The sequence below is a fragment of the Bicyclus anynana genome, chromosome 23, assembly GCF_947172395.1.
Source record: "Bicyclus anynana chromosome 23, ilBicAnyn1.1, whole genome shotgun sequence".
Classification (NCBI taxonomy): domain Eukaryota; kingdom Metazoa; phylum Arthropoda; class Insecta; order Lepidoptera; family Nymphalidae; genus Bicyclus; species Bicyclus anynana.
In genome coordinates this window covers 12990612-13010153 of record NC_069105.1, presented here as the reverse complement: position 1 = coordinate 13010153, position 19542 = coordinate 12990612, and the positions used below count along the sequence as shown (strand labels likewise).

At 38.5% G+C, this 19542-nt stretch overlaps 1 protein-coding gene across 1 annotated transcript in view; it reads left to right on the top strand.

Annotated features, from left to right (window-relative positions):
• The window catches only part of LOC112049774 (head-specific guanylate cyclase), a 149670-nt gene that overhangs the window by 98640 nt on the left and 31488 nt on the right, over window positions 1-19542 (top strand). The gene's annotated exons all lie outside the window — the stretch shown is intronic.

The following is a 19542-nucleotide window of genomic DNA, read 5'->3' as shown; positions in this document are numbered from 1 at the left end:
AGCCTCCCACCAGCTAGACCTGGACCAATTAAGAAAACCTCAATCCGCCCAGCCGGCGATCGAACCCAGGACCTCCGTCATTGAATCCATACCATACCACTGCGCCACGGAGGCTTTTTTGCTGTATGACCCTAAACTTATTAACATGAAAAAATACTCAGTGAAATTATGACTCTTTGCTGCAATATGGACTGGATGGATGGTTGGATGGATGGCCAGATTTTTATCCTCCTCCTAACAAGTTAGCCCGCTTCCATCTTAGACTGCATCATCAATTACCAGGTGAGATTGTAGTCAAGGGCTAACTTGTAAAGAATAAACAAAAAAAGGCTACTTTTCATTCCGGAAAAGTTTATGGTTTCTGTGACGAAGTCGTAGGCATCCGCTAGTTATTAATAATGCTCCTAATACTAGAACATTGTAGTTATTGTACTTTTGCATTCAACATATTCGTTAAATAGAAAAAGTAACACACCTAAGCAGTAGATTCGCAATTTTAAAGGCCGGCCTTTTACAAGGCTAAGAATACACTAAGCCATAAAGATATTCAAATATATCTCCGAATATTATTTAGAATATGTTAATAAAGAAAAGCCGTCGACTAAAAAAACGTATTAGCATTTTACGCTGCTTAAATCGTCGGCCGAGAGTAATATAAATCCCCCGTCGGCAATCATAATAGATCAAACGTCAGAGAAACCATTAAAGAGAGATTTTTATAACCATAACTAGCCGAAAATCCGCGGTTTCACCCGCGTAAAAAACTTTTCATCATCATCATCATCATGTCAGCCAATGGACGTCCACTGCGGGACATAGGCCTTTTGTAGGGACTTCCAAACATCACGATACTGAGGCGCCTGGGGCGTAAGGGGGAGGCTAGTACCAATCAGTCTCCCCAACTGCCAACCTCACCTGCTCGTGGTGCGCGGTGCTCTGGTGACCGACAAATGGCGGTATATCCATTCACAATGACTAGATTTTTAAATGGCACATGCCGGTGTCGGGCAGCAGCGACACTGGTGCGAGAAATCTAGCCCTGCGCTGACCAACCCGCATACTCTGCGTGGTCAGTGTCGGGCAAACCTTTGAAGATAGAAACACAGCCCCTAAATAAACTTTTGACACTTACAAAATAACGTGACTTTGTACTGGTAAAAGAATTTTCAAAATCGGGTCAGTATATCCAGAGATTTACCCGCTAACAATACCACTACCGCTTTATAATCATCTTCATCATGAAATACCCCGTTCTAAAGTCCGTACTGAGAGAGCTCCAGTTGGAAAGTTGGTGGCATAATCCACTTCAGAAGGTTCTTTCAGCCAAGCGTATGAAAGAGATAGTAAGTCAGTTTTGAGTGATTATATTAGTTGTAATCTTATTTTTTGTTCTATATCCTTGAAAAGTATGTATTTGTGTAAAAGCGTGAAAGTGTAACCAAAAATCAAAATAATCAATAAACCCATTTGTATTTATTATTTTACTAGCAGAGGCCACGCCATGCAGTTTTACCCGCACAGTTCCCATTTAAGTGGGAATACAGGGATAAAATGTAGTCCTTCGCACCCGGGAATAGTGTAGCTTCCCAACAGTGAAAGAATTTTTCAAATCGGTGTAGTTTTTTGGAGCCTTTTCAATGCAAACAAACAAACAATAAAATTTTTCCTCTTCATAAATATTACTATGGATGCACACACACTTCGTGTTATTTTATATACACAATTGAAATAAATAGCTGGGGATATACCAGTCCGGTATAAATAAACACATTTGCTACAGGATCGTTTCAATTCAGGCCAAAATTGAAAACTCGTAATTATAATGGACAGATAATTTTGTGGCCTATGAAATCAATCAGCTTTATTAACATCACGAACAATATTTACGTTAACCGAGTAATTATTTTCCATTGAATCTGTTTAAAGGTCATATCACACATATACACTCGGGTCGTCACCGTATCGTCTTTCGCATCGCCGTCTACTAGGTGTCATGTAAAATCGAATTATCGGCTCTGGTTCGTCGACTTGGCTACGGTTAGGCAATGCCAGTTTTACAGTTCGCCGACCACAGGCTAAGGAGCTCCAGTTCAATCGTTTTAAATTCGAACGTGAAATGTAGAACACGGTTATGCTCCGGTTCCCGATACTTGCGATATGAATCAAATAAAACAAAGAAGAAATAGAAAAAAACGAAGATACGTGATCGGGTATGTAAACGTAAGCACAGGGACGACAAACCGTAGGTGTAGGGACGACAAGTGATAGATGCGGGTACAACAAACCATAGATGTGGGGACAAACAACTGTATGTGTGAGTACGACGAGCCTTAAGCACGGGAACTGCAAAGGAGGTTGGCGAAAGTGGGAGTCACACTCTGAAGTGTCGTATACTCATTCATTTATATTATTTAAAAGTATTTTTTTATAAAATGCTTGTAAAAACATTATTGAGATTTTACAAAACGGGAACCAAAAGAAAAAGAGTGCATTTTATTAACAAAAAAAAAGCCTTGTCGTATTTATGAAGCAATCACGCAGTTGTATGTCAGCGATAATAGAGTACTTACTAATTTAAAGTGTATCTTTTTTCTCCTTGCTTTTCGACTGCTTACATTTTACTTTTTTCTTAATTTAATCACGTTAAACAACTATTAATAGGTTTCCATTATGCACGCTACTTCTATCAGCTAGTCCCAAAATTCATGCAATCTCGCCATTCTCGTTTCTTGCGACTTCAAGACCACGCACCGTATCATAATCGTGGTCATTTTGCGTTCGTTGCAGTACTGCGTTCGTTGCAGTACAGAGTTTCCTAAAAAGAACACTGAACGGCTCCAGTTCATACGGCGACGAATTGATATGTGTGCTATAACCCTTATTCTTGTAATATTATTATCAATCATCGAGTGAAACAAATTATTAGGTAATTATTATTTGCGGTGAATAAAATGATTTATGATGTTTTGGACCCGTTCACGAAGTAATGAATATTCGGTTTGCGTGTACTTAATGTAAATTACTGCGGTTTCAAATGGGTTGGGCGTTAACTCTAGTTAAGTAGGCAACCGAAATTCACGGCATTTAATAGTCACGTACACTAAGTCGATTAGCAAATGAGACTCGAATTAATGAAATCCAGCTAAAATTATATTCGGAACCACGTGCTGCGGTTCAGCGATCATAATGAGCGTTAAGCTTTATTGGTTGTATGAATTTACAGCTAGAATGTAAAAACTATATTTGATAATGTTTATCTATTTAAATATAAAAATGAATTCATATATCTCTTGGTTACGCCATCACGCATGAACGGCTGGACCGATTTCACAGTTTTATTTTGATGTGTTTGTTATTGTCAGAAGAAGGTTCTTGTGACAGAAATAAATAAAAAAAAAATAAGGGGTAGAGGTAGGGGTGGCATACGGTAGGGGTAGGGTAGGGCTAGGGGTAGGTGTTGGGTAGGGTAGGGTAGGTGTAGGGGTAGGGGTAGGGTAGGGTAAGGTAGGGGTAGCTTACACAGAATTTTCTTAAAAGGTAGGAAATAAACACACTAATATGAATGTATGGCGAAGAAAATATTTGCAAAATCACCAAAACAGTTCACTTGTTTCCATGATTACAACAGAAAAAGAAAATCAAATACACTTACCTTACAATAATAAATTCAACTGACTAAATTGCGTTATTTACCAATTTATAAGCAAGCACCTGGAACCGAACATACGATTTCAATATAATATAATTATTCCCATTTCAATGGAATTACTAACTTGGAAAATTCTTTTCACCTTTCTTTGGAGTCAAGGTATTGTGTCTAAAAAAGTCGTTCCAATGTCGGCACCCTTTGTAAGTTACCTTTAGAACGTTCTTAACGACTTGCACGAATGACTTTAGTTCTTTGATTCAACTAACTAATAGTTGACTGTGATATTGCCTGTAGTTAAGTGACAACTTTTTTATTTTTTTTTTAAACTTTTATTTTGGCATTTGAGAAAGAAGCTAAGCTAACTTATCCCAATAACTATACAAAAAAAGTGTGAGTCAACTCCGACGCACGAATGGAGTTTACTCTTTCAGATTGACTGTCTAAATAGTGTATGTTGCCCGCATACACTATGTACGTCTCAATACTAACGCCTGAAAAGTGAAAGGTGCGCAACCGAGGAGCAGCATGCGGCAGCGCATGGTGAAAGGTGCGCAAAATAGGTTGCGCACAAAAGACGTAACGCTGTCATTCGTTCATCGAATTTTCCTGCACATACCGAGGACTATGAAATATCGATTCTTAAGGAGTAAACTTCAATACACTACGCCTGAAAAGTGAAAGGTGCGCAATCAAGGAGGAGCATCGATGGTGCGCAATCGATTCGTAAACTCCAAAAATGTGCGTCCCGGGACACTCTTAAACCTGCTGCCGTAGATGTGAGAGAAAGGGACAGACGGAGTGGCGCCGTAACGCGTAACGTTACGAAGCGTAATGTACCTGGAAGCTGGTCTCTGATCCACTGGTGACCCACCGCTGCCGGCGACGGAGGCGGGACGGGTGTTGCTCCCAGAACCAGTGCCGCCGTATGCTAAATAACAGAAGATGAAATTATTGGTATTTTTTAGTATTGGTATTAATAAAAAACCCCCTTTTCCTCTCCATTGTGCTAAAAGCTTGTGCTAGTTACGGAAATACATACAGATTAAACATATATAAATACTACACAGTCTAAATAAATAATAATGAACAATTTATATATTATATAACAAGATAAAACTATATAGCTTTAATTATTGCTTGGCAAGTTTGTTTATGACCCTATGATATGCGGGCGACGGGGGGACGAGGGAAGGACTGCGGGTATGAAGTCGTGCGAGCGGGGCATCGCTACACCCCCCCCAGCCCGTGCGAACCATCGGGTTACGAACGAGCTTGCCAAGTTATAAATACAGAAACTAAAGGTGAAAGCTACGAAAATAACCATTGAAATCCTTCCCCCAAATAATAAATACATGTATAATAATAATTGTTTTTAAATATTTTTTTACTTTTTTTTTATTAAAAATATTTAAAAACTAAATATAAATGTAATACACAAAACAGAAAATACAAAGCAAAGCAACACTACAACAACAAAAAAAATAGCAATATAAATACATCGACACTAATAGAAACAAATAAGCCCAATAACATATAGTATATAGGTATAGTCGCCTATACAGCATACCCTATGTACGTCTCAATACACTCACAGATAAATTAGAAAGTTGCGCACTAAAGGTGCGCACCAAAAACGTGACACTTTTTCGTTAGTTCAGTTGGTTTTACCCCTCGGATTTTTCTCATACCGGGCGCCTTATAAATATGATTTGGTGAAATTTTTGGCAGCACGTAGAGTACAGTAGGTAACAGCACTTCAATCCGATACCCTGTCTGTAAAATGTAAACCAATAGTTGTATCTATATTTTTATAATATACATAACAAAAATCATCATTATTGCAAATCATCATAATTTATGTTTACTCTACTTCATATTTAAAAGAGTTACGAGTACATAATTTTGCTTTCTTTCTTTATCGAGCTGTTTACGCTAAATTAGACGCCATTTTGTTATTTTATGGCATTATGGCGTGACGTGTACTTTATGCTAGTATTGTATGGTTCACGGAATATTTTTATTTAACTCTGTATTTCTTATATAGGTAACTAGCAGACCCGGTCAAGCGTCGCTTTGACTTTTGGGCACTATTTCCCTACCCCTTCTCTACCCCTACCCTACCCCTACCCTACACCTACCCTACCCCTACCGTAGCCCTACCGTACACCTACCCTACCCCTACCCTACCACTACCCTATCCCTACCCAACCCCTACCCTTACCCTACCCTACAAAAAAAAAAACTCTCTGTAAGAACCATCCTCGTACTTCAAGGAGTATTCTAAAAAAAAGAGTAATCGAAATCGGTTCGGCTGGGGCTAGTTACCACCCTACCGTCAAAGACGTACCACAAAGCGATTTAGCATTCTGATACGATGTCGTGTGGAAACCGAAAGGGGTTTAACCCTTTCGGGACATGTTTTAAGGGTTATTTTCATCCTACTCTTTACAAGTTAGCCCGCTTCCACCCAAGATTGCATCATCACTTACCATCAGGTGAGATTGTGGTCTTGTAAAGAATTAAAAATAAAAATAAATATCACACGAATAATACTTATAGTGTAATGTGTTGCTTAAGAACAACTACTTAAAAAAACAATATAATCTCGGCCACAATCGTTGGTAGATACAACGCCAGATATATAGTCAAATGTTGCCAACTTTAAGACGTTAAAAGGAACTCTGTTTCGTTACAAACGATTTAAGTAACTGGCTCTCTTACTATAATTTAACTTGGCTGTCGTGTACTCGTGTTGGCAATGCTGACCTACATTTTTTGTACCGAACTTGGCACATTTCTCCACATTTTAATGTCTATTCTGTATCTTTATTACCCGTTTATAGTTTTTGTAGGTTTTGTATGTGAGTTACTATTTTTTTATTTAAATCCACTGATCAATCAGTGATATACAGATGGAGCGTACGGAACACGACGGTGTCGTACCCGTCGCAAATACGCAATTCAAAAACGAATACGTTCTCTTCTCAGTACGACAGGAACCGTCGCATCAGTAATTTTCAATAATATTTAAGAAAAATGGTGTCTTATGTGAACCCGGTGGTAGAATTGTGCAAACCAAGAGGGCGCCGCGAAAAGCCTAATAACGAAAGCGATGTCGTGAGTGTGGTTTGCCTAAACAGCCAAAAACGCGAGATTGTTGAAAAACGAAAAAGAACAAGAAAGAGGGTAGATCGATTCTGAACAGCTGATTTTAACTTCGCATCTCGCAACTTCAGTTCCGTCGTGACCACGATCCATGCAACTGGATCGAAATATCGACATTAAAAAATCTCGTTCTATCGTGGTATGTACCCGTTTAAATAATATTCATGGTGTCTTATGAGTTTAAATATTTTAAAAACATTGATTTCCACGCGGACGAAGTCGCGGGCGTCCGCTAGTTAATTAATAATAGCGTTTTCCTTAAATCATTAATTTAACCAATTTCCAGCACTTTTCCTATTTATATACTTTCCTATGTTAAAATCTCTGCACAAAGATTTCCATCGCCCTGTGCGATGTAATGAAAAATTTCGCAGAGGAGAAAATGTTATTAAGAAATTCTCCCCGGTGAAAATGTAGGGCCAAAAGTAATAATGCCCTCCCGCGAAAGCAATCATAATGGTTCACGCCCAAAAATCCCATTAAACCGAGGCCTCCGACCTTTAAATGAATTGAGATTAACCGTATAGCCGCAAAGACAGCCGTAAAATTTCCCATAGAACGAATAAATTGCTATGTCAAAACGTTAAATGTAAGGGTTTGTAGATTAAAATCTCGATTGTAACAATAGACCCACATAAATCTTATTTAAAATTCATATACCTTGCTTCAACCCATATTCGGCCCACTGCTCAACTAGCGTCTCCTCTCAGAATGAGAGGGGTTAGGCTAATAGTCCACCACGCTACCTAACACTGAAAGATTTTTCAAATCGTAACAGTAGTTCCTGAGATTAGCGCGTTCAAACAAACAAACTCTTTAGCTTTATAATATTAGTATGCATATGAGAGCCGTAATAGCCCAGTGGATATGATATCTGCCTCCGATTTCGGAGGGCGTAGATTCGAATCCGGGCCGGGCATGCACCTCCAACTTTTCATTTGTGTGCATTTTAAGAAATTAAATATCACGTGTCTCAAACGGTGAAGGAAAACATCGTGAGGAAACCTGCACACCAGAGAGTTTTCGTAATTCTCTACGTGCGTGAAGTTTGCCAATCCGTATTGGGCTAGCGTGGTAGACTATTAGCTTAACCTTCCCATTCTGAGAAGAGACTCCGTGCTCAACAGTGAACCGAAGATGAGTTGCTAGTGATGAATAAATGAACGCTAACAAAACACGGTTGTTTTGAAATCACAGACAAATCTATTTTATTTATATGTATTGTGATTCGTACAGTGCCCGCCACGAGATATTGTGTTTGTGAAGTTAGCAATAAACGACTAAGCAATTTTATATTTCCTTTTTGTCTTTATAATAGGTATAGGTAATTAATTTAGTTAGTTAAATGTTTTTGTTTTAGTTGGTGTAAATAATTGTACATGTTTAATAAATTCCTTGACTTTTTAAATAAAGAAAGAAAGATAAATATCATATATATCTAAATATAACATACAAATATACCTAGATACCGGAAATGTGTATTATACAGGTATTCTATATAAATAAATATACTATAAATATACTTAAGCAATACACATCACTATCTAGCCCCAAAGTAAGCATACAGAGTAGCTTGTGTTATGGGTGCTAAGATAGTTGATATTATAATATTAATATACAATTATATACTACATATAAATACTTATATAATTTATAAATACACACAGACACTGGAAAACACCCATGCTCATCACACAAATATTTTCCAGTTGTGGGAATCGAACCCACGACCGTGGATGCAGAAAGCAGGGTCACTACCCACTGCGCCACCCGGCCGCCAAACAATTCTATACAATATAGGTCCTAGGCAATGTATAAAATAATATTATGAATATGATTCCTTTTTATTTTATTTATTATTTATTTATTTAATTATATATAATATTTACAATGATAAAATTAAAAGGTGCAGACATAAACTTGTTGAAGTTTTCCTGCGTACCCTACGCCGTTGACAAAGCTGTAATTAAATCTACTAAGAACTTAAAAATTAATTACATACATTACCTAAGTATAAGATGGAGAGTCTGTAGAGAAGATACATGAAAGATCAAAACACACAATAACAAGGGATTACTCACACGTGTGCATTTAAATAAATTAGTACCGTCCCAACTGTAAACGGAATGATATAGCGCGTACGTAATATTTGGGCGAGGCATTGTCGAGTGTATCACAAAGACCCGCTCAGTATAAAGGCCTGTGAAGCCTACTCATGCCACAAAGGAGGACACTCAAGTCCCACGCCAGGGACAAAAGATGGCCGAGGTGAGAACTTCATTGAAAACGTTCGCAGGTGTTTGTAAATATTTTGTTTCAATTACTACAACCAATTGGTGTTCGGCAGTGTAGGACCATTGTGTTCGGAATGGTTTCTAAGCACTATTGATGGTACAGCAGAATGTTTGCGTTTGTAACAGAGATGTGTTTCACATCGAATTCAAAGTGTTCATCGAATTGTTTGGGTTAATTGAAATGGTATGTGCCTGAGTGGTGTGGAATTAATTTATCTTTGTTTAAAGTAACAAAAGATCGGAATCCTTTGATTCTAAATAACGTTATTTACTCACCGGTCACTCATAGACGAATGAATAAGACATAAAACTTTATTGTATAAAATAGGCCTATTGCGATCTCAAATTGTTAATATTTGGTAAGTGTTTGACTAAAAGTTGCGATATTGGATAGAAGCAGGCGTTACTTTGCGGAAGTTCATCATGATTATATAATGATTTATTTATTTTGCTATCATTCGCGAAAATTCGGCTTGTTGACTCTACAACTGTAATTATCAAGTAAAACACAATGGCGGTTGAACTCAGACTGATTTATTAACATAAGTTAATGACATAAGTTTTGTGCATACCCTCATATTACTTCATATACATTACACGCCCTCCCTTAGAGAAAGAAAAAATATTTAATATAAATCAAAAGGAGGGGTCAAGTCAAAAAAAAAAAACATATACAATATTTGATATATATATATATATATATATATACACGTAGGTAAACAGTAACGTAGGTTATACAGTATAGAAGGTGACCAACGATATTAAATACTATAGACATGTCATGCGCCCACCAAAATTACCGCAGCAAGTTATCCGAATTTAGCTACTTTATTGAGCGCATGCACAATTTTGTGTTTACTTACATTATATATTTACGTATACACAGTTTTTACACTTCCTGAACACACAACTTGACATTGTAGACAATATTTAGGTTGTATTTGTATAAATAACTTTCGTTGTCAACTATGTGGCTAAATGAAATTAAGACAATTAGCCACCTCAGTTTCGAAGCGTCATTGACATATCTAATCGTATAAAATCTTTGATGATGACAATATATGGGTATCTTATAAAAGAAAAAACAATCCCGCTAGGCCAAGATATACTATACTATTTGTTATCAATTGTTTTGAGTCATTAAACCTAACTTAATTTGGAGTTGTCGTGGACGTTTTCGTACATGGGCGGAGTTTGTGATCTTGTACCTACATACTCGTAGTTGGTGATCGGTGCTATTCGTACTGCTGTGCTTTTAATCTACCCTTTTTTATTGTTTTAACAGCTTTTTCCACCTTAATAAATAAATAATGTTTTCCTTTAAAATACAGAAATCCACATGCCATCTGACCCACTTTGTTTACTTTGTACGATCCCTACGTGACCTTCGTGAATATCTATGATGCGTTCACCCATTGCCCAAGAAATCATCACACCACGATAACCCCAGACGATAGACCTTTCAGCTGGCCACCCACTAAATATAATATATAAATAAATTTTTACTAAGGAGCACATCCTTCTTAGTTCCCCTCACTACGTCCTTGTGATTAAGAGGAACCTTGTCCTCACATAATGCAAATAAGCCGCCTCTTCCCCGGTGTCTGAAACTTTACCTTTCGAGATGACAGCTAGAAGCAGGCGGGACAATCCATCGGCGTTCTTGTCCGTCGATACAAACTGTATGTCGAAGTCATATGCGGCCAATCGGACCGCATACCTCTGCAGACGACTCGCATCCGTCTGTAGAATGCCGTGTTTGGGACCAAAAATGCACGTTAGCGCTTTGTGATCACTTCCTAGTGAACTTACGACCGAATGAGTACCTACTGGTGATGCCTCGCGACTCCGTATACCTACTGCAGCCAAAGCTTCCTTATCAATTTGACTGTAACGGTGCTCATCGTCGTGGAGTGTGCACACGATGCGCTCGTTGCCGTCCAGGTACAGCTAGACCTGCAATGCTACCTGTCCGAACTCGCTGCTGTCTACAGCGAGCGCGAGCGGGAGGTCCACTTACCAGTTACTCCTTTATTTTATCAAAGGCTTTGTAGCATTCATCCGTCCACCGCCATCGTACGTCCTTCGCCAACAATGAATAAAGTGGGTGCAATATCATTCTAATATTTTCTAGAATTCGCGAATTTTTTTATCAACTCCGAGTGCCGCCGGCAATTTCGATAAGTTTTGAAGCACAGGTAAACTTACGATTGCCGCCACTTTATCCTTGTCGGAGTATAAACCCTGTCGGTTTATTCTGTATCCCAAATAGCACACTTCCCTCTATAAAAAAAATCACATTTCTCCATTTTAATACGTAAACCCGCTGCCTGTAATCTACGCAACAATTCTTTCCAATTTTTCAAGTGTACTATATTACTAGATCTCGATATACAAATACAATTTATCAACCAAACCACATTATCTATACCACACAGTGTATTATTCTCTAACTTATTGAATTGCTCACCGCCACTCAGCGCTGCGAATAACACTACGAGCATAGAAAACATATGTACCTACCTACCAGCTACGAATAATTATTCGATACGCGGCGAAGGATACTGAAAATCCATTTGTTTGTTTACTGTTTTATTTGTAACCGGCACTTGCGTTTCACTTTAAATCTGATTATATTGAATATTCATTTAATAAACGTTGTAACTCGCGTTGTATTGGTATTCGCAATGCTGATTGTATTTGAAGAGCTTTGCAAAATATCGGCTCAGTATCTTATAATTGTAATAATAATTTCGGCATCTCAATCTCGTTTTCAAACCTCTGGAAACTCATTCTTTGAGGTTATGATGACATAATCATCATCGGTGGTCATGCTTTAAAGATTGTTAAATTTTAATTTTAATTTTCGCAACCAGAGACAACCAATCAATGGCGGCCCGTGCGCTGTGGATGATAAACACGGTAAGACAGCGCTCTCGCTCTCACGCGTTAAGTGTACATTGACGCGACCGAGAGGCATGATCGCATCTCCCGAATACGAAACGAACGAAACTTTTACAATGCAAATGCGTTATGTAATTATTTAACTTATAAGAACTTCGATACTGCCGATATTCTACTGCTCATAACTTTGAACCTAAAATACTTATATTCTACTTTTAAATGTAGCTGACATGACAGTCCTTATGTTTCGTCTGCAGCGCCTGCGTTTTTAATTATAATAATCCGTCACTGGCATCACTTTCTGTATCACTACTTTGAATTATATAATTTTGTGATTTAAATTGATTTATCTTATCACTTTTTGAACTAGTACACTGCTGGGAAAGGTGCCCTTTTAACTTACACGTTTGGCAGACATAAGATCTGAACTTGCACTGGTGCGGCGCGTGGTTACTGCGACCGCAGCGCCAGCAGCCCGGGCTCTGAGCCCGCCGAGGCCGCGCACCGCGCGCGAACTCCGGCGCCGCCGCCACTCGGTGAACACCTTCCCCGCTATGAATGAGTCCTGAGCTCCCTGAGCCCGGCGCTCCATCGACGGCAAGCCCGCGCGAAGCCGCCACCTCCGCGTGCTTCTCGGCCGCCTCCAATGCGAGCGCCAGCTCCACCGCCTTCTTGTAGTTTAGCGTAGGTTCCGCGAACAAACGCGAACGCATTTCTTCGCTTCGTATACCAGACACGAATTGATCTCTGATGTTCTCCTCGAGCGACGCACCGAAATTACAATACGCCGCGAGGTGTTTAAGACTCTGTAGAAACGCCCCCACGTTTTCACCGTCAGCCTGCCGCCGCTGTCTGAATATGTGCCGCTCGGCGATTTCAGATCGCTTCGGTTCTAAATGCTCTCGGACTAGCGTCACTAACTCCTCGAACTCCTTGTCTTCCGGGTGCTCCGGCGAAGTCAAGTCACACATAAGCTCGTAGGTGGCGCGACCGACATGCGTGACCAACGTGGTCACACGTAACTCGCTATCGATCGCATTTAGTAGGATGAACTGTTCCACTAGCCTCACGTAGGAATCCCATTTCGCCCCACCGTGAATATCAAATTCGTGTAACTTCCCGTACGGCATAATCACGTTTTACTACTTAAAATTCCTAATAACTGCGCCACTTGTAATTATCAAGTAAAACACAATGGCGGTTGAACTCAGACTGATTTATTAACATAAGTTAATGACATAAGTTTTGTGCATACCCTCATATTACTTCATATACATTACAACAACGTGCAATTGCAATTGCACGTTGTAGAGTCAACATCTCCTGAGGATGCTCCGGTTTCGGGGTGAAACGTACGTAGAGAGTATTTTGTCGGACCTGGGTGACGTTGTCGCATGGGTTCGCCGAATTTTCGCGGATGATAGCAAAATAAATAAATCATTATATAAAAGTTGCGACTCACGATTCACACAGTGTTCTAAAAGAAATGAAGACGCAATACGCTTTATGGATATGAATGACAAAGAGATAGAAACAGTCAGTCAGCTTTTGTAGTACGTAAGTGACTTTACGTTAGCACGTACGTATGTTAGTTACATTAGTGAAATAGAATAGTGAAACAGGTCTATATTCCAACACTTAAATAAGAAAAAAAATTGGAAGTCGTTAACTATGATGGACTTTTCAAATTTTCATCCATAAGAGTAAGAATATTTTAAGCTTTAAATGAAGCCTGAACTGAAAAAACTCGTTTCCTCGCGGTTGTAGGACATCTTTCAATATTTTTATTACTACTTATAACTGCAATAGTTTGTATATTTGCAGATGTATCTAGACTGAAATAGTATATAAAAGGTAGCTTGCGTTTTTCTATGTGGAAACATAGTAAGATAATTTTGTATGAAATATTATTATTTTCTTTGTCTACATACTAAAAGGTATCCGTCAGTCGTAGATTTTGGTATTATCAGAGAAAATACTATAAATCGAAATATGTGATCGGAAAGAGCTCGTTACCGGGGATTTGTGGGAGGACAAACAGGGGTCCTTTGTTTGTTGGACCTTTAACTATGTTTACTAAGATCGGGCCATGGAACAAGAGATATTGGATTGAAAATACATACAAGTATTATTGCCCAGGAAGGATTATGTTTGTTTGGTATATTTATATATGGCTCTGGCGACCTCTTTTTCGCATTTGACAGTACTGTGGTTCTCAACAGAGAGGTCCTGGGTTCAATTCCCGGCATAGAACTTTATATTTTATAAATTGGCTCCACCACCTCATCGGTAAAGGCGTACCGCTAAGCGATTTAGCGTTCCAGTACGATGCCGCGTAGAAACCGTCAGATGTATGGTAGAATAAACCTGTACCTCTTCCAAGTTAGCGCGCTTTCATCTAAGGGTGCATCGCCACATAACTACAGATGAGATCGCAGTCAAGGGCTAACTTGTGCTTGTCGTTGAATAATGGAGTTTAATACGATCTGAATTCCTATTCTTCTCCAAATAATAATAGAAAATACTTTTTTAGGAGAAAAATGTGCTTCTTTAATTAGCTACGAGCATTAACGTTAGGAGATTCTAAGTAAATACTTACAACAGGTGCAGCATACGTAAAATAGATGGCGTAAACTTAATAAATTATTATTAATGGTGCAGCTTACTGAGCCGTTTAGAAGCAATACCGTATTACATAAGGAGCTTGTATATAACATGTTGCCAGTTACAAGCGTAATAATGTCTGGGTATGTATTATGTAGCCATGTGGCACAAAGATTTACTTTCTTCAGTCGCAAACGCTTCGAAAATTTAAAAAAAAATTGGGAATGACATTTGCTATCGACATGTCACGTGATCAAGTTTTCGTTCGGATCTGTCATTCCCTTATGTCTTTTTTAGTTTTCATAGCGTTAGCGTTTGTAGAAAGAGAAGCGAAGTGCTACATACCTATGGTTTCATACGTGTTTTAAGTATAACGGTCCAGTATTATTTTTCAGTGTACGTCGATAGTCACAGGCAGGGATCAATCCTATGACCACATGGTCTGAGTCCATTTCTTTATCGTAGAGCCATTGAGGCCACAAATTTTATGGCTGTAGACGTAGCCAAACTCCTAGGTTGAGTTAGTATTTATAGCAACAGTCTAGGAATAGTTTACCCACTTATTATTCTGTCGGTGCATACTGTGTTACCTGAGACATACTGTTATAGATTGAGGGCCTGTACTATCCAGACCTTCATGATTTTATAAAAGCCTAGCGGACGTCCCGCGGTTTCACCTACGTAGTTCCGGTTTCCGTAAGAATACATGGATCTAATCTATGACTCACAAATAACGTGACTTTCTAGTGGTACAAGAATATTCAAAATCGGTAGATTCAGAGATTACCACAAACTTTACTTCTATAAAATATAAGTATAGATGAAAGTTTGGCTTCCCGTATTCTACCATAGGTAAGTAGACTTTGAAGTTTGAACTGTGGTGGCTTTGATAGATAGCAGGTTTTAAGGGTCCAGACCCCTAAACGTTTAAATGTAAAGCGTATTTTTGTTATATTTCCCCTGGCTTCACATGATGAACCAAAGTCACATGGTCAGACGATGACATAACAACCGACAATGCTTCCCAGGTAACACAATCACAAGCTACACAGCGTCTTCGCCGGCGAAGACGAGGTCCCCGATATCTAACGTCACCCGGACGTGGGTTTTCTAACTCACGATCTTGGGGGCGTCCGGACTGATTCACTCAGGTCACGGTTACCTCCTCCAGAATGGCTTCTAAGCCGAGGTCCGAGTCTCATAGGAGACGCCCTTAGAGAGCCGTTCCGTCCTCTATCTTTCTTTCAGCCTTCGGATCACATCAGGCGATGCTTCTGCGCTCGCCCAACCCCCCCGGTTACGCCGTAGTGGTTCCGCAGGGAGCTATCGGCACCTACTCAGACAGAAAAAAAAAAAAAAAAACCAAAGTCACAGACAAAGCTCAGCAAGTCGCGGAGCTGAAGTGGCAATAGGTAGGCCACATAGTTCCAAGAGCCCATGGACGTTAGGGTCCCAAGGTGCTGGAATGGCGTCCCCTCATCGGAAACCGCAGTGTTGCTCGACCCCCTACTGAGTGGACCGAGGACATCAAGTGGGTCGTAGCTGCTGGATGCTGACGAATCGAGACCGTAGTGCTTGGAAGTCCATGCAAGAGCCCTATGTCCAGCAGTGGACATCCATCGGCTTATAATGGTGAACGCGAGACATGATGATCATGATAGCTCAAAATAAAAGAAATTACCTTTTATACTTGGATATTGTAGTCTGAACTCTTCAAACTTTCTTGCTACCTTCCAAAACTACAGTACTCAAACTCCAAACTAGCTTACTTTACTTACAAATTTCAGGAGCATGAGCTATAAAACTTTCAGCTTTTATAAAATCGCGAAGGTCTGACTACCACAGACATCTAGTCCATTACCTTAGACGTAGTATTAGGTATTTTGTATGCTACACGCACTCGAGCCAGTCTGGCGTCTGGGACTAACATTTATCACATTGGACCTATACTATATTACTACTATACTAGTACATGAACTTTATTCTATTAACAAACGTCGGTGAAGACATGTTTTGAAATTTTCTATTTTTTTTTTTTTAATATCCACATATGTTTTCAAAGGACCATCAAATCGAAAGTTTTTCTTTGATTAATATGCATTTTAACACTAGAAAAACGGACGGAGGTCTTTTGACCAATTTTAAAATTTAGCTTTATTTTAGTTTAGAAGCGGCTGGACTTACTTTAATGGGACGTTCACTACCAGATACTTAATGTTATATGGAGTAACATAGACTATAATTTATTCCGATATTTCCAAGGGAATGGGGACTACGCGGTTGAAACCGCGGGGTCTCTTAAGAGTTTTAAATAAATAATATATGAATAAAACTCTCTACAAACGATGTAAAGTAAATAGTCGAAAGTTAATTGATTATGAAACACGGCTAAAACTCACGTGATATTAGGTCGGAATATGCCCGACTAGTTTCGAACCCATACGGGGCCCTTAGTCATGAGCTGGTTCTTGCATCGCGGCACGATCCAAACAATATCACGTGAGTTTTAGCCGTGTTTCATAATCAATTAATATGAATAACACTCACGATAGTTTAAATTCTAAAATAGTCGAAAGTTATTAGAAATAGTAATAGGTAAGCATTTTTTAAAGATGACAAATTTATTATTAAATATATGTATTTACGCACAAATAAAATGTTATTACGATGATGGGTCATTTGACCGCTACCAGTTTTCTTGGTAAGAATATTTTTCCCTTTTTCTAATGTTAACCACTATGCTGCTGCACTGCCTACAGATTTAAATGCTGATGCATATAAAAAGTTGCTCTCAACATGTATAACGCTAATATACTCGTTCAGCCAACAAACATTAAACAGGGCTTCCAAAAAAGGGCTCACAAAAACTGAAGGCTTAACGAAATCCTCATGAAAATTATGTATACAGTTTCAGAAAACCGCGATCTTATATACATAATTGCATTTATTAAGTTAAACCGTTAAAACCTCCGTTCATGGTTTTAAATTTTATTTGACTTATAAGTAGGTTCGGATACTAACACTTTAGAAAAAAACAATCAGTTAAACTTCGTAATTTCCATTCCTTCATTTTACCACCGTCTCAGAAAGCAGATTATGTCGAGAAGAGCCAAAAAATAAATTCAGCGATGCTCTATTTTTAAAAATGATACTTTTTAAAAAAAATGGCAATCTATTGAGTCCCTCCGATTTTTGTAATGAAATTTTCATTTATATTTATAACTAGCGGATTATCATCTCCATACACTTTTATACAGGGGTATACCTGTGTTCCCTGGGTCGACGTTTTATGGGCTGGTGGGCCTTCCTCTTTACGTTTCAGCACATAGTACGACTAAATTGGGAGTTTACTATTTTATAGAAAAATCAATAACTTAAAAACCGTTAAATTTTGGCTAAAATACATTGCGTTGTTGTAGGCCTTGATGTCAGTTATCAATAGAGTATGTCTTACAATTTACGGGACACTCTGTATATAGACTATAGCTTTTATAAACTTTCTCCACTTAGTGAGACATGCAACAACGTTATCTCCACTATCAGGCAGTGGAAACTTGAACGTTGAGCTTCTTAAGCACGCGCTGTCTTGAACCCCAGGTTGATTTATTGTTGCGGGAAGTGCTTTGTGGGGATTAGTCGGTCACGCCACCTGCCTTAAAGCCGAGAACACATCAACATGCAACTAAAACTATACCGCGTTGAGAACAAGTTTATGAAAATGGACCCCGAAATACATCACACTAATAATAAAAAGTTTGTGTGTGTGTATGTGATTTTCTCTTTTACGCTGCGACTACTGAAGCAATTTGGCTTAAATTTAAATAGATTTTACTCTAGATTAACACATAGGCTTCTTTAATCCCGGAAAAATCCATGGTTCCCGCGGGATTCGTGGAAAACTGAATTTCACGCGGACGAAGTTGCGGTTATTCTTCATAAAATGAGGTGTTTGTTTAAAGTTATATACATAGTTCTCGTTCTATATAGGAAGACATATTTAACTGTGACAGAGAATCTATTTTTACTGCAAACTATTAATCTGTATTTCAAAAGTATTTATGAATCCATTTTTAGAACATATATACATTTAATTCGTCATAACATTAAAATGATTTTATGAAACGGCTGACATTTTACGAGCGTCTGCTATAGGATGCAATGCGGTCACGTCCGTTTCACAGGATTGACGTAAATGTCAGGAACGTACGCTGGACGTATTTGGACGGCGTTGGACATCGGTTGGACGTCGGTTGGACGTGGTTGGACGTAGCATGTCTGCTCTGTTAGTGTGTGCGAGTAAATTGGTAAATGACTTGTGAAATGCTATTCTTAGGGTTCCGTAAGTTGATAAGAATAAACGAAAACCTCATCACATTATCCAGACTATTTTCTCAGTAACATGTACTTAAAAAAATTACATATACTAATCATTCAATTATACGATTCACTGGAGTAGTTGAAAATATCAGACTTCTAAGTCATCGCATTCGAAAGATGTATGTGTTTGTGTCAAAGTAAAGCTATAGTGCAGTTTCAATGACCTTGAAGCTAGCCAAAAAATCAATGTCTTAGAGCTATGAAAACTTCAAATACTATCAATTTGTAGATATATAACTTTAAAAAATCTTATAAAAACTTATTAGCTATCAAAGACTTTATAGCGCGCCAAACTTGAGGCGAACAAAAGCGGCTAATTGTCTTATTTTATTGAGTCGCAAAGTAAACAAAGAAAGTTGTTACATAAATAATACCTAAATATTGTATACAATGTCGAGTTGTGTATTCAGGAACTATAAAAACTGTATATTCATAATAGAATTAAACACTTAAATTGCGCATGTGTGCGCACAGTGGAGTAGTTAAAATAGGATCACTTGCAGTGATTTTGTGAAAGGCACGTAACATGCCTGTTGTATGAAATGTAGT